General features: G+C 47.6%; 1 protein-coding gene across 2 annotated transcripts in view; it reads left to right on the top strand.

Annotated features, from left to right (window-relative positions):
* clip2 (CAP-GLY domain containing linker protein 2) overlaps window positions 1–14,537 on the top strand; it is a 44,314-nt gene that overhangs the window by 8,935 nt on the left and 20,842 nt on the right. The window lies entirely within an intron of this gene.

Here is a 14,537-nt window from a genome sequence, read left to right as displayed (position 1 = left end):
TGATAAATAACTTATGTAATATAATACATATTTGTCTAAATTGTCATTGTTAAGTTAACGCTAGTCAGTGGAATCTTTCATCTGCCATTCACACACAATAAATGTGTTACAATTCTAAGCTTGTGTGGTATCGGATGCAATGCCCTGTTACGGCTTGTTGGTTTGGGGTGCCTTGAAATTTGTCATGAATTGAAAGGGTGCCTCGCCTAAAAAAAGGTTGAGAAACACTGTATTTGAATACCCTAAACGACGCCCACCCAATGCACAGGAGTGTGCTCAAGCTCGGTCTCCTAAGGGGGCATTGTGCCCTCCTTCTTATTTTCTTTCTGTGGTGTTTGGTGGCAGCTTGCATAAGATGTGCGCTACCACCATCGGCAGTGATAAAGGGAACTCCATTTCTTGTCAACATAAGGTCTCCAAAGGTCTCCTAACCAAAGGGCTCCTAAAGGGGCGTTCACCTGACCTCACATGGATCCAGGTAAAAGAATCGGCTTGATGTGTCTTACTCTAGATGACTCTTTGATTTGGTATTATATGTACAGGCCCTGTGGGGGTGGGAGGGGGGCTTTCAGATGACTTTGTTACGAGCCCGGTCAAAGTTGTCAGCGGCCCTGGGGGGGTGGGGGGAGGGGATTGTGGGGCAAACGCGTTAGTTGTCCTTCACCCAGGGAGAGGTGGGTCAGGAATTGGGTGCTCATCATTACATATGCTTAGAGAAGGGGATCCTTTCAGATGACTTAACCCCTGACCCATCCAGAGCTGTCAGCGGACCAGAGTACAAGTACATCCCAGTCAACCACAGTGGTTGGGGCGGTCGTAAAGTTTTAATTACCGGAGCTGATTTACACAGACTGTGTGTCCTGGTTTATGGTCAATATTTGCAGTGCCACAGCACCCTGATTAATGTCAGTGAGTGAGCCTTGCTGAACACTACTGTCCCCTTAGATGGACCATGGCCCGGGCCCTGGGGTTTGTACTTTTGGCGTTCCTCCGGCAGAAGAATTTCATTAACCATGCCCGCTGTCTAGCTCCAGCGTGCTCTCTGATTGGCCCTGGGTCAAATTGCTTTCCATTTAGCCCAGCACTGACTAAAAGCCCTTCCAAGCAAGTCAATATTGTAGATCAGAGTGGATTACCGTCAGTCAGGGACCTCCAACCAGTGTCAATCGCCTGCTCTGTGGACATGAGGTGGGGGTCCACTAGGGCTCGTCCCCAACCAAATACCCAGCCATCCATCCTGTTCACTCATTTAGAGTCTGCTGCTACCGTTGCCCTTTAGTGATCATTACGATTCAGCGATCAGCAGCATACAGTTGACTTCCAAGGCTGTAGTAGTAGGGATGAATATAAAGGATGCTTGCTGGAGTGGGAATTGTACATTTGCAATTGGATCAATGTATTATGTAATGCATAAATCGGCCTTTAATTGTGTGCATGTAAGCCACTTCATTTATACTTTGCTCATTTATGCTGTGTTCATTTATGCTGTGTTCATTTCAGTGGTAATGGTCATGTGAAAAACAGATAATTATGCTAGTATTTTTCACTCTTCAGTACTATTAAATGTAGGTCTGGCTGATATCCATTTATCTTTTTGTTAGCTCTTTGATACTGTATGTAGAATTCCTCTCGAACATACAGTGTATACAAAATTCGAACTAATGCTGTAAACACGTTCATATATACCTACACACAGTCGTAAGAAAACAGTGAAAACAAGGCACCACTGTGTCACATGCAGCGTAGGAAGGACAGTGATTGAAATTGCTCACGACAGGAAGTATTGGCCCAATTTCACACGCCTACAAACGCTGACAGCATGTCTCTCACGCTGTACTGTAGTCGTCTGCACAACATGGCACACTTACTGTACCAGTCTCCGATTTGAATATCGGGCGAGTAATGAATGCGTTTCTTGCACGTGTTTTGCACTGCCAGTCAGACCAAACATGCGAAATATAGATTTTGGACAGGGGGAGTCAAAGAGAAGGAGGAGGAGGAGGAGGAGGAGGAGGAGGAGGAGGGCTTCGTGCCATAGCAGAGCACACCATTAGAAGGGTGTTTTTTTTCGTTCTCTCCCCTTTGGCTAATTCCCCATTGCCTCTCCATTATAGCGGTATCCTATTACCATGAGCACGCTGTCGGATACCATACGAAGGACTCCTCAATGTCACTGGTCTGGCCTGGCTTGACTACTCCATAGCCCTGTACTGCACTCGAAAAAAATCCAGAGTATTGCTTTTTTCCATCTGCCTCTGCCTCACCGCACAACATAATCTCACAGGAGACAGATGACTAGATGGAGAGGGAGAGAGAACCTATATCTGTTGGTACTGCACCGCTATCAAAGCTGCAAAATTGGTATGCACAAGTCAAGAGCATAGCAGTTTTGCAGTCCAGGTCAAATCAGGACTTTTGTTGCCTTCTGTGAAGATATAGAACAGAATAGAATAGAATAGCCTTTATTGTCATTACACACATTACAATAATATGTTAAGGCACTACCCCTGTTATAAATTATCTGTTCCCAGAATGGCAATGTCCAAGTCTTGATGTATTACTAAAGGCTCTGTGCACTGTCATAATGGTGTAGTACAATGGTAGTTAAGTTTTTCAGAGACTATTACGTCTGGTAAGGGGCTACGCTGCTCCATATATGCCCTTGATGGCTTCATTGTCCACCTTTAACCATCAACTTCACTTTCAGCGTTAGCAGTCAATTATATTTCTATTCTACTCATTTCTAAATCTGTATCTATTTGTGTATTTCTATTTCTCATAGCTACTCTACCAGTTGCAGTTTTGTTCACCTGGTGGGTGACACTGTAAATCCCTAAACATGTTGTCCTGTGCACACCGGCACAATGCAGTGCTATTAAGAGCTTACTGTGCTTTTGGCTCTGCTTGCAACACACACACACATACACACACACACACACACACACACGCACATGCACACACACACACACACACACACGCACACACACACACATGCGCGCACACGCAAGCACACACACACACACACACACACACACACACACACACACACACACACACACACACACACACACACACACACACACACACACACACACACACACAGCTGATGAACCACCACAGACATCGTATTCTTAGCCTGGCTGGTGTTGCTTTGCCAGAGGCTCTGCAGGTCTGCTAATGGTATTGAGCCCTTGGACTAGTGACTAGGCCCCACCGAGCCCTCTGGATCTCCCTCAGACACCCTTCACTCATGTGGTGTCAGACAGTCAATCTGCAAATGTGTGTGTGTGTGTGTGTGTGTGTGTGTGTGTGTGTGTGTGTGTGTGTGTGTGAGAGAGAAAGAGAAAGAGATCTCACGCAATCAGTGTGTGTGTGTGTGTTTGTGTTTGTGAGTGCTTGTGTGTGTCTATGTGTGTGTATGTGTGTGTGTGTGTGTGTGTGTGTGTGTGTGTGTGTGTGCGTGTGTGCATGTGTGTGTGTCTGTGTGTGTGTGTGTGAGAGAGAGAAAGAGATCTCACGCAATCAGTGTGTGTGTGTGTGTGTTTGTGTTTGTGAGTGCTTGTGTGTGTCTATGTGTGTGTATCAGCCATGTGAGTGTGAGGCGCCTGACTCAGCCCTCCTGCCCACAGGAGCTGGCCTGTGATTGCAGAGCACAGTAGAGCACAGTAGAGCAGAGGCTATACTCCCACTGGGACAGGAGATGAGCAGGGGGGGAGAGGGGGGGATTTGGGTGTGTGCGTGTGTGTGTGTGTGCGTGTGTGCATGCGTGCGTGCGTGCGTGCGTGCGAGCGTGTGAGAGAGAGAGAGAGAGAGAGAGAGAGAGAGAGAGAGAGAGGGAGAGAGTGAGTGAGTGAGTGAGAGAGAGAGACCCTGTGTGTGTGTCTTAGAGCGAGACTATTTCTGTGTGGTTCTTTTGTTATATTGGAGATGCACACCAATCAGGGCCGGAGCTATAGGAGGGGCAAGCAGGGCATTTTTCCCTGGGCCCAGGGCCCTCCGGTACCTTGGCAGGTTGTATAGGGGGCCCCATCAGTGTTTTGCCCTGGGGCCCGGTGTGCAATTGTTCTGCCACTGACACCAATGTTTGTGTGCGTGTGCGTGAGTGTGAGTGAAAGTCTGTGTATATGCCTAGGGCAGGGGCGTGCCTGTGCACTGCACAGTATGTGTCTGTGGTTGCTGTGTGTGCTAGATGGCAGTAGGGATTTGAAGGCATTAATGGGTGAGAAATGAGCCCCACCTGCTACTCCCCCCTATCATATTACATTGAAATCCCAGGTAGTCCTAAAGCAATCCTGTGAATACACACTAATGTTAACAAAACAATCACCCATCGAAATGATCAGAATCAGGTTTCCTAATCACTTGACCTGGCTAGAAGTGAACAAAATAAAGCATCTAGGCATGCAGACTGGTTTTACAAACATTTGTGAACAATATAGGCTGCTCTCAGGAGCGCAGTGAATTCCAGCGTGGAACTGTCACAAGATGTCACCTGTGCTACAAATCTGGTCTTGAAATTTCCTCACTCCTAAATATTCCACATTCAACTGTCAGCCTTATTATAAGAAAATGGATTTGGGCACAATAGCAACTCGGCCATAAAGTGGTGGGCCATGCAAAGTGACGGAGAGGGGTCAGCGGATGTTGCGGCGCATGGAGCAAAGAGGTGGTCGACAATTGCCACCGAGCTCCAAACTTCCTGTGACCCTCATATTAGCCCAAATACAGTATGTGGAGAGCTTCATGATTACATTGCACTTAGCTGACACTTTCATTTATTCAAAGCGACTTACAGTTATTATGTTTCAGGGTATTGGTTACAGTCCCTGGAGCAAAGTGGGGTTAGGTGCCTTGCTCAAGGGCACTTCGGCCATGGATGGAGATGTAGGGAGAGGTCAGGGGGGATTCGAACCTGCAACCCCTCATGGAAAGGGTTTCCATGGTCGAGCAGCTGCATCCAAGCCCTATACCACGAAGAGCATTGCAAAGTGTTAGATGCAGTGCTGTAATGTAATCGAGCTGTGGCGATGTGTTCTCTGTAGTGATGGATCATGCCTTTCCATCTGGCAATCTGATAGACGAGTCTGAGTTGGGAGGTGGCCAGGGGAACTGTACATTTCGGACTGCATTGTGCCAAATGGATGGAGGAGGAATTGTGTTTTCAATAATGGGTTGTTTTTCAGGAATTGGGCTTGACACCTTAGTTCCAGTGAAAGGAACTTTGAATACTTCAGGATACAAAAACATTTTTGGACAATTTAATGCTCCCACTCTTGTGGGAGTTTTGGAGAGAGCCTCTTCCTCTTCCAGCATGAGTGTGCACCAGTGCACAGAGCAAGGACACGGATGATGACAGAGTCTATTATGGATGAACTTGACTGGCCTGTATTGAGTCCTGACCTGAGCCAGGCCTTCTCGACCAACATCAGTGTGTGACCTCACCCGATGCGCTTTTGGAAGAATGGGCGAAAATTCCTATAGACACACCCCTCAACCTGGTGGACCTTCACAGATTCTGGAATCGCTGGAAAAGATGGACTGAAACCGGCGGCGCACGTAGGTTGCAGCAGCCCCTTGCTTTCCCAACTTTCAGTGTTTATTTGTGTTAAAATGTGTCTTTCGAAATGTCTATCGTCGGAAAATATGTCGGAACGCACGTACAGTCGGCAACAGCTGTTGCAGATAAGAATGGACAACTTAAGCAATGTATTGGATGTACCAATGAAGACTCTGGAAGAACTAGGAATTCTCCGGCGGCATAGGACTACATCGGACCCGTCTGCCTCGCTATGCCGACACCGAAAGCGATGCTCAAGAATTAGGAAAAGGGGCAAACGAGGTGGCGTCGAGACACGGCTTGCAGCCAACCCAACTCGTCCAGCAATACCATCAATTCTCTTGGCAACGTCAGATCTCTGGACAATAGATGGATGACATACGGCTACTAAGATCAGCGAACAAAACCGTGAGGAACTGCTGCGTTACGGTGTTCACCGAATCATGGGCTGAACGACGGCATACCCGATTCGGCTTTACAACTGGAACAACTAACGTGCCACCGAGCGGACAGAGCCCTTGCAGAGAAAAAACGAGGGGGAGGAATATGTGTCTACACACATGATGCCTTGGTGCAATAATGCTACGGTAGTACAGAGGCACTGCTCTCCACGAGTGGAGTTCATGATCATCAAGTGCCGACCCTTCTATTTTACCCAGAGAAAATATCCGCTATCCTATTAGTCGCCGTCTACCTCCCACCCAGCAACAACAATGGCGTCCAAAAGCGAGGCACTGAACGAGCTGCATCGGGGCATCAGTGAACAACAAGATGCACACCCAGATGCCTTCACAGTGGTACTGGGAGATTTCAACCACGGAAATCTCAAAACAGTACTTCCAAAATTTCATCAACATGTCACAAAAATCTTCCCAACAAGAGAAAAAAAACACCCTGGACCTCGTTTTACACAAATCAGAAGAGAGCATACAAGGCAAAGCCCATCCCCCACATTGGATCATCAGACCACACAACAATTCTGCTACTGCCAGCTTACAGACAAAAGGCAAATCTCACCAAACCAGTTCAGAAGGAGGTGAGAGAAAATGGCCTGATGGGAGCCATCTCACGACTTCAGGACTGCTTTGAAACCACAGACTGGGACATTTTCAAAACAACTGCCACCCACAGCCAATCACATTGACATTGAGGAGTACACAGACACCGTGACCTCCTACATCACAAAATGCATCGATGATGTTACAGAGATAAAACACAGCAACTACCAGGGCCAACCAGAAGCCATGGTTCACAGGAGACGTTCACCGACTGCTGAGGGCCAGAGACAAAGCCTTCAGAGCAGGAGACGTAGCTGGCCTAAAGACAGCAAGGGCAAACCTGTCCCAGGGCATCAGGAAAGCAAAAAAGGAATACTCAGACAAAATAACAACACACTTCAAAGACAGCAGAGATGCACAGAGCCTGTGGCAGGGCATACAGGCCATCACGGACTATAAGCCTGCACCACGAAGCTGTGACAACAACACCTCTTCTGCTAAACGACCTGAACAGTTTCTTTGCCCGCTTTGAAGCACAAAATGACACTCACCCACAGAAAAACTCCCCCTCCCCCCCATGATCAAACCCCTTTACCTGGCCTCTGCCAGTGTTAAGAGGACACTGGCCACCATCAACCCACGCAAAGCAGCTGGCCCAAACAACATACCAGGCCGAGTCTTGAAGGATTGTGCAGAAGAGCTGAAGGATGTCTTTAACAGACATCTTTAACATCTCCGTGGAGCGAGCAGTCCGCCCATCACTTTTCAAAGGCGCTACCTCCATGCCTGTGCCGAAGAAATCATCACCATCATGCTTCAATGACTACCGTCCTGTAGCACTGACGCCCATAATCATGAAGTGCTTCGAACGGCTAGTCCTGTCACACATCAAAGCCACCCTACCCCCCACCCTAGACCCCTACCAGTTCGCATACCGAGCCAAGCGATCCACGGAGGATGCAATTTGCTCTGCCCTCCATCCAGCCCTCACCCACTTGGACAATAAAGACTCATATGTGAGAATGCTGTTCATTGACTTCAGTTCAGCATAATACCACAACAACTCATCAGAAAACTGGACAAACTAGGTTTCAGCACCTCCCTCTGCAACTGGCTGCTGGACTTCCTGATGCAAAGACCACAAGCAGTACGGGTAGGGAACAACACCTCGAGCACCCTGACCCTGAGCACGGGGGCTCCGCAAGGTTGTGTTCTCAGCCCCCTGCTGTTCACGCTGCTGACACACGACTGCACAACGACCCACAGCACTAACCATCTAGTGAAGTTTGCGGATGATACAACACTGGTGGGCCTCATCACCAAGGGCGATGAGACTCACTACAGAGAAGAAGTAGACCTGCTGGCCAGATGGTGCAAAGACAACAACCTCCTGCTGAATGTCAACAAGACCAAGGAGATTGTTGTCAACTTCCAAAGGGTCCAAAAAACAACTGCACCACTGACCATCGACGGCGATGCTGTGGAGAGAGAGAGCAGCACCAAGTTCCTTGGAGTGCACATCAGCGACGACCTCTCTTGGACCACCAACACTACATCACTGGCGAAGAAGGCCCATCAGCGTCTCTACTTCCTGCGCAAACTAAAGAAGGCAAGTGCTACACCCTCCATCATGACAACATTCTACAGAGGAACCATAGAGAGCGTCGTGTCCAACTGCATCACAGTGTGGGGAGGAAGCTGCACAGAGAAAAACAGGAAGACACTTCAGCGTGTTGTGAACACAGCGAAGAAGATCATTGGAGTACCACTCCCCTCCCTGCAGGACATTTACACCACACGCCTCACCCGGAAAGCACTGATGATCATCAAAGACACAAGCCACCCTGCACACAAACTGTTCAGCCTCCTGCCCTCTGGGAAGAGGTACAGGCGCCTCCGTTCCCGTACCACCAGGCTGGCGAGCAGCACAATGCACCAAGCGATCAAGATGCTGAACACTCAACCCACTCTCCCTCCACTGTCAGCCTCTAGCCAGCAAGGCCACTGACAACCCCCCCCCCCATCCCCCACCACCATATCTGCGACTGAACATTCCACCTGCACTACTATACTTGTGACTGAACTTTCAACCTGCACTAACTCAAAAACATGCACACTCACACACACACACACACACACACACACACACACAACTCACACACACACACACACACACACACACACACACACACACACACACACACACACACACACAAGCACACTGCACTTTCTGCACTAAACCCAAACATACACACACTGACACACACACACACACACACACACACACACACACACACACACAGACACACGAACACACACACAAGACGCACACCGCACCTTCTACCTGCACTAAACACATACACACACACACACACACACACACACTGCTGCTGGTGTACTTGACAGACCTTTTTAATATTTATTTTTCTTCAAAATGCTACTATTACCATGTCAGAACGCTATAAAGGACTTTTTTTTAGGAAAAGCACAAAAGCACAACAAATACCTCTTAATGTATGTCCTCTGCAAGTCTTCTGTTGTCCAGTCTTGCACTTTAAATGTCTGTATGAGCACTGTCTATGTCCATACTGTCTTAAGTCCATGTATAAGTACTGTCTATGTCTATACTGTCTATGTCCTTACCTAGATTAGTCTATGTCTGTATGGAAAAGCAAGAAATGTAATTTCAAATTCTTTGTATGACCAGTGCATGTAAAGAAATTGACAATAAAACCTACTTGACCTTGACCTTGACCTAGATGTGTTAGGAATGGGATGGCGGTTGAGTTCATATGTGAGTCAAGGCAGGTGAACTTTGGTAGTATAGTGTATACACATTGGTCTTGAATTAGGAATATTTTGGAAATGGCCTTCACTCATAAAGTCGCATCCATTTTCCCCATTTGACATTACGTTGCCCTTTTTGGTTACGCTTTACTTGACGTGTCGCTGCATAACACTTTCATAGCAGCTGTTTGCATGAAGGATTCAAGACTGTTTTGTAAGACATTCCTACCAAACCTTTCATTAACATGAAAGACAAAAGGATGGTAATTTGTCAAAAGCAGTAATCATTGAGGGTTCAGAACAAAACCAGCAGGCCTGCTTTATTTAACTTTTATTTTGTTCCTGTCCTTCCGTCTGCTAGGTTCATAAAAGGTTTGGTATGAATGGGTCATGAAACAATCATAAATGCTTTGTGCAGGCTTAGTAACATCTGCTATGAATATGTTATGCAGGAACATGTCAAGTAAAGTGTTACCCCAAGTAAAGTGTTACCCAGAGCAGTATCTTGACATAAACAGCAGGATTCCCACTTGCTCTCAAGAACTCCAGTTTTCTAACATCCAGGGTTTCCCCTCTGTGTCTCTCTCTGCTCGTGATAGTCTGTGTTGTGTTAAGGAGTTGACAGACAGCGTGAGGACAGCATGGTGGAGTGGGAAGAAATGAGCTGTACATTAGGGATTTTGAAAACATAAGTGGGTGAGAATGAGTCCATAGGTTTTCTGAACACAAACCTGTGAATATATAAGTGACTGTGGACTTCCACCAAAGATTCTTATAATTCATAATAGACCGTCTCTGCTTGCGTGGTATTTAATAGTATTTTTAAATGGCATTCAATAATTAAATAACATCCCGCATGTCCCCTGTTTGGCATTTTGTAAAGATTCCCATTTGTTTCTCGTGACGAGGACTCACAACATTGCAGGACTGTCTTGGTCTAAACAGCAAGATTCCCTTTTAGTCCATTTGTCTAACTCGTTGGGATTTCCCTGTGTCTCTCTCTCTGCTCGTAGCAGTCTGTGTTGTGTTAAGTAGTTGACAGACAGAGTGAGGTCAGCATGGCTGGGTGTGAAGACATGAGCTTCCTCTCTCATCTCTCCTGCCTCCCTCCCTGTGCCTGTTTTGGGGATGGCAGCCTCTCTAGAATGGGGCCTGAGTGTGAGGAAATGATCCTTGATGTCTGCTATGTTGGAAAACGAACACTCTAACATGCACAGATACAATTTTGCTCACAGGCCTGCAGGAAGACAGACGTGAAGATAGAGAAACGTTTGCCATATTAGAAAACTAACATGCGCACACTCGCATACTCTCCCACACCCACTCCCACACACACACACACACACACACACACACACACACACACACACACACACACACACACACACACACACACACACACACACACACACACACACACACACACACCTCTCTCTCTCTCTCTCTCTCTCTCTCTCTCTCTCTCTCTCTCTCTCTCTCTCTCTCTCTCTCTCTCTCTTTCTCCCGCCTGCTTTTGCTCTTACACAGACAGACATAGACACACACACACGCATAGACTAATAGACTGACGTGGGTGGCTGTTGTGTGTCAGCAGCAGCGCCTTCGCTTCGAGGCACACGCGCCCGTCGCCTGTCTAGTTCTCTAGGTCAGACAGCTCTGTGGCACGGAAAACCAAATTGACTTTTTAGCATGCAGACATTCACAGCTTGCTGAGGCCACAGAGAGCAAGGACGACCAGCCATGTGCGAGGCAGAGGAAGAGAAAGGGAAAGGGGAAGGAAGTTCTTCGCTCAAGGCCGATTGTGCAGCCGGGCGGGCGGGAGGAGAGTAGAGGAGAGGAGAGGAGAGAGTGAGGATGGGAGGGAGGAGAGAAGAGACCTTTTAAGGGCACAGATCTGGCTTTGCTCATGATATCGCGGGGCCGCCCCATGAAAGGCGCATCTGTGTGGATTTGGATCTACACACACAAATCAAGATACACGCACGGATGCACGCACACACACACAAAAACACACACACACGCACACGCGTGCACACACACACACACACACACACGCATACACACACACATATATACACACCCACACATCTTTCCACTGTTGAACTCCCACACAACCACAGTAGCCTTTATCCACACACACACACACACACACACACACACACACACACACACACACACACACACACACACACACACACACACACACACACACACACACACACACACACTCACACTCACACACAGATATACACACCCACACATCTTTCCACTGTTGAACTCCCACACAACCACAGTAGCCTGTATCTACACACACACACACACACACACACACACACGCACACGCACACATACACACAGAGGCAGAGAGACGTGCACACATCTATCCACACATACCCCAACGTCAAACTCAGCCATAATCTCACACACACTGATTCACATGTAGGCAGACACATACGTACCCCCCGCACACACACACATACACATACACACACACACAGACACACACACACACACACACACACACACGCACACACACACACACACACACACACACACACACACACACACACACACACACACACACACACACATTCATGCAAATAAACCCACATAACCCATCCCTCCTACACACACAGACACACCAATACAGAGACACAGAGCCATCTCAGATGTGCCCAGTGTAGCGTGGCACAACAGCACAGCACAGCTCAGCTCAGCTCAGCTCAGCTCAGTGTAGCCAGCCGCTTGAGGCGCTAGCCGGGTTAGGTGGCACTCCGCTCCTCCACGCCACACAAAAGGCGCCTCTGTCTGTCTCTCCGAGTCTGCACTCCCGTCCGGAGGATATGACACCAGCCACCGCGGAGGGGGACCGCCAAGCCAAGGCCAAGCCATGCCATGCCAAGCACACCGTGAGCCCCATGTAATTAGAGAAGTGGACAGAATGGTCGTTTGTTTTTCGCCCCAGAGTCCCTAAAAAGGGAAGAAGTGACAGGGATGGATTCAGGGGTAGTGAGACGGATAGATTCTCTCTAGGTAATGGCTTTCCCAGTGATCCCTCCATTCACACACACCCTCTTTGATGAATGGTGGCGGCCCTTTCTGATGAAGAACAGTCAGGGCTATGCTAGGGCTATGTGCCCAAGGGGGACCTGGCTTTTTTCCCTGTCATCATTATTCACCTGTTCCTTTGTAGTTGTGTGAGATGACCTGTGAAAAACAGTGGCATTTCTCGCCATTCTGTATCACTGGTATGTGTGAACATAAACGTGTCATCTGGTCGTCGTGTGTGTGTGCGTGTGTGTGTGTGTGCGCGCACGCGCTGATGTGGAAAATACTGTTGACCTGTCAACATATGACCTGTGAAAAATAGTGTTTTCTCATCTATCCACATCACTGTACAGTGTACGGTATGTGAACATAAATGTATCATCTCATGGTTTGCTATGTACGTACATGGCATTCGTGGACATTAACAAAAACATTTCACAAAAGAGGTTCTATAGCTGTTGTCAATGTGGTAAAAATGACAAGCCACTTGGCAGTATGTTTTAATTTTGTATCAGGAATCTATCATCCACTGCCATGTTTCAGCTTTTCGCTTTGTTTTTTTTTTGCTGGTGGCTGCTGCTAATTTTTTTTATATCTGGTGCATGTCGATATTTGGGATCATATTCAAGATAACTGGTGCTGATATTGATGTTGTACTGCAGCTGGGCATGGTCGATGATTGAAGGCATACTGAAAATGGTCTTACTTGCAACCATGTCTCTTTCTGTTTTGCAACCCTTTTTGAACGGTCATGTGTGTTCGCTTACCATCGACCTGGACATGTAGCTCATGTAGAGTTGCAACGTAGGGTTGTAAAATATGCGCTTGCTACATTTCACATCGCATATTCCTTTATCGTTTTTCACCAGCGCTGCAATTTCTTGTTTTCCAAACTTGGCCACCTGAGAGCAATATCTCTCTTTCATTACATCCGAGCAGTGTTGCATGACTTGGTATTTTGCAACTTTTTGAGAAACCACTCGGCATGGCATGCAGAGCTGTTTCATCAGGAAAAAAAACAGATTGGCTTGATGTGTACCATGGAGAGTGGCAGAATAATTACACACAGGGGGCCCCAGGGCAAGATACTTATAGGGCCCCCCCCTACAGCTTGCCATGGTCACAATAGGGCCCCCTATTAAAAATAACACAAAGGGGATTTAAGTGTGTAGACATTTTTCTTTCAATTTTACACAGTTTTTGTTTATGTTTATCACCTTTTAATCGAGAGTGCGGTGTGATCTGGCTAAACACACAATAGGGCCCCCACCTCCAATACGGAAGGGCACTGGGCTCCTGGGTGAATGCCCTGCTTGCCTCCCTTAGTGCTCCGCCCCTGACCACGGAGGTTGTTATAGTTGCCCCTCGCAGATCAGAGCAGACTATGGAGTTTCGTTTCATGTCTCTGGATTGCTATCGAATGTGCATTCTCTCTGGTTTTGATGCAATGCATTATTTAGTAGTCCAGCCATGTGCATGTGATCTCTTTGAAACCACGTGCTCTTTGCACTAAAAAAAAAAACAAACAAAAAATCCCTCCCTTACTTCATCCTTGAATGCATAACCGCTTCTAGGTGGTCTTTGTGTGCTTTAGTGCCCCCCACAAACCTGCTTCTAATCTGCCTGATCTCACCAGTGTTGCTGGCAATGACCTCCATGCTGTGTGAATGTAGGCCATGTCTGCCGTAGCAGTCACACGCAATTACATGGCAGCCTCTCCAACGTGACAGTGTGGTCGGTCGGTCAGTCGGTGGGTTGGTTGGTTTGCTGGTGCGTTGGCGGTTTCCAGTTTGACGCTGGTGGGTGGGTGATTGGTCGGACAGTGGTTTACCCCTCTGGGCGTGTGGAGAGCACATCTCCAGTGACAGCCCCCAGTTGATTCCCCCTCTACCATAGAGTAGTCAGGACATAAATCAGCGGTTTTCACATTTCACTGTCCTGCCTTTTGTGCTGCTCTGCTTTTGAATGTGTCTGCGTGTGTTCATTTGTGTATGTGTGTGTGTGTGTGTGTGTCTGCGTGCCTGCGTGTGTGTGTGTTCGTGCATGTCTGCGCGTCTGTGTGTATGCCAGCTATTCACGCAGCCCACATCTCGGGACAAAATTAGCATTGATCTACTTCCTGCATCGACTGGATCTACATTCCTAAC

This window comes from Engraulis encrasicolus, chromosome 7 (genome assembly GCF_034702125.1).
Source record: "Engraulis encrasicolus isolate BLACKSEA-1 chromosome 7, IST_EnEncr_1.0, whole genome shotgun sequence".
In the NCBI taxonomy this organism is placed as follows: Eukaryota; Metazoa; Chordata; class Actinopteri; order Clupeiformes; family Engraulidae; genus Engraulis; species Engraulis encrasicolus.
The sequence above is the reverse complement of the archived record's forward strand: the minus strand, read 5'-3'. Positions and strand labels throughout refer to the sequence as shown.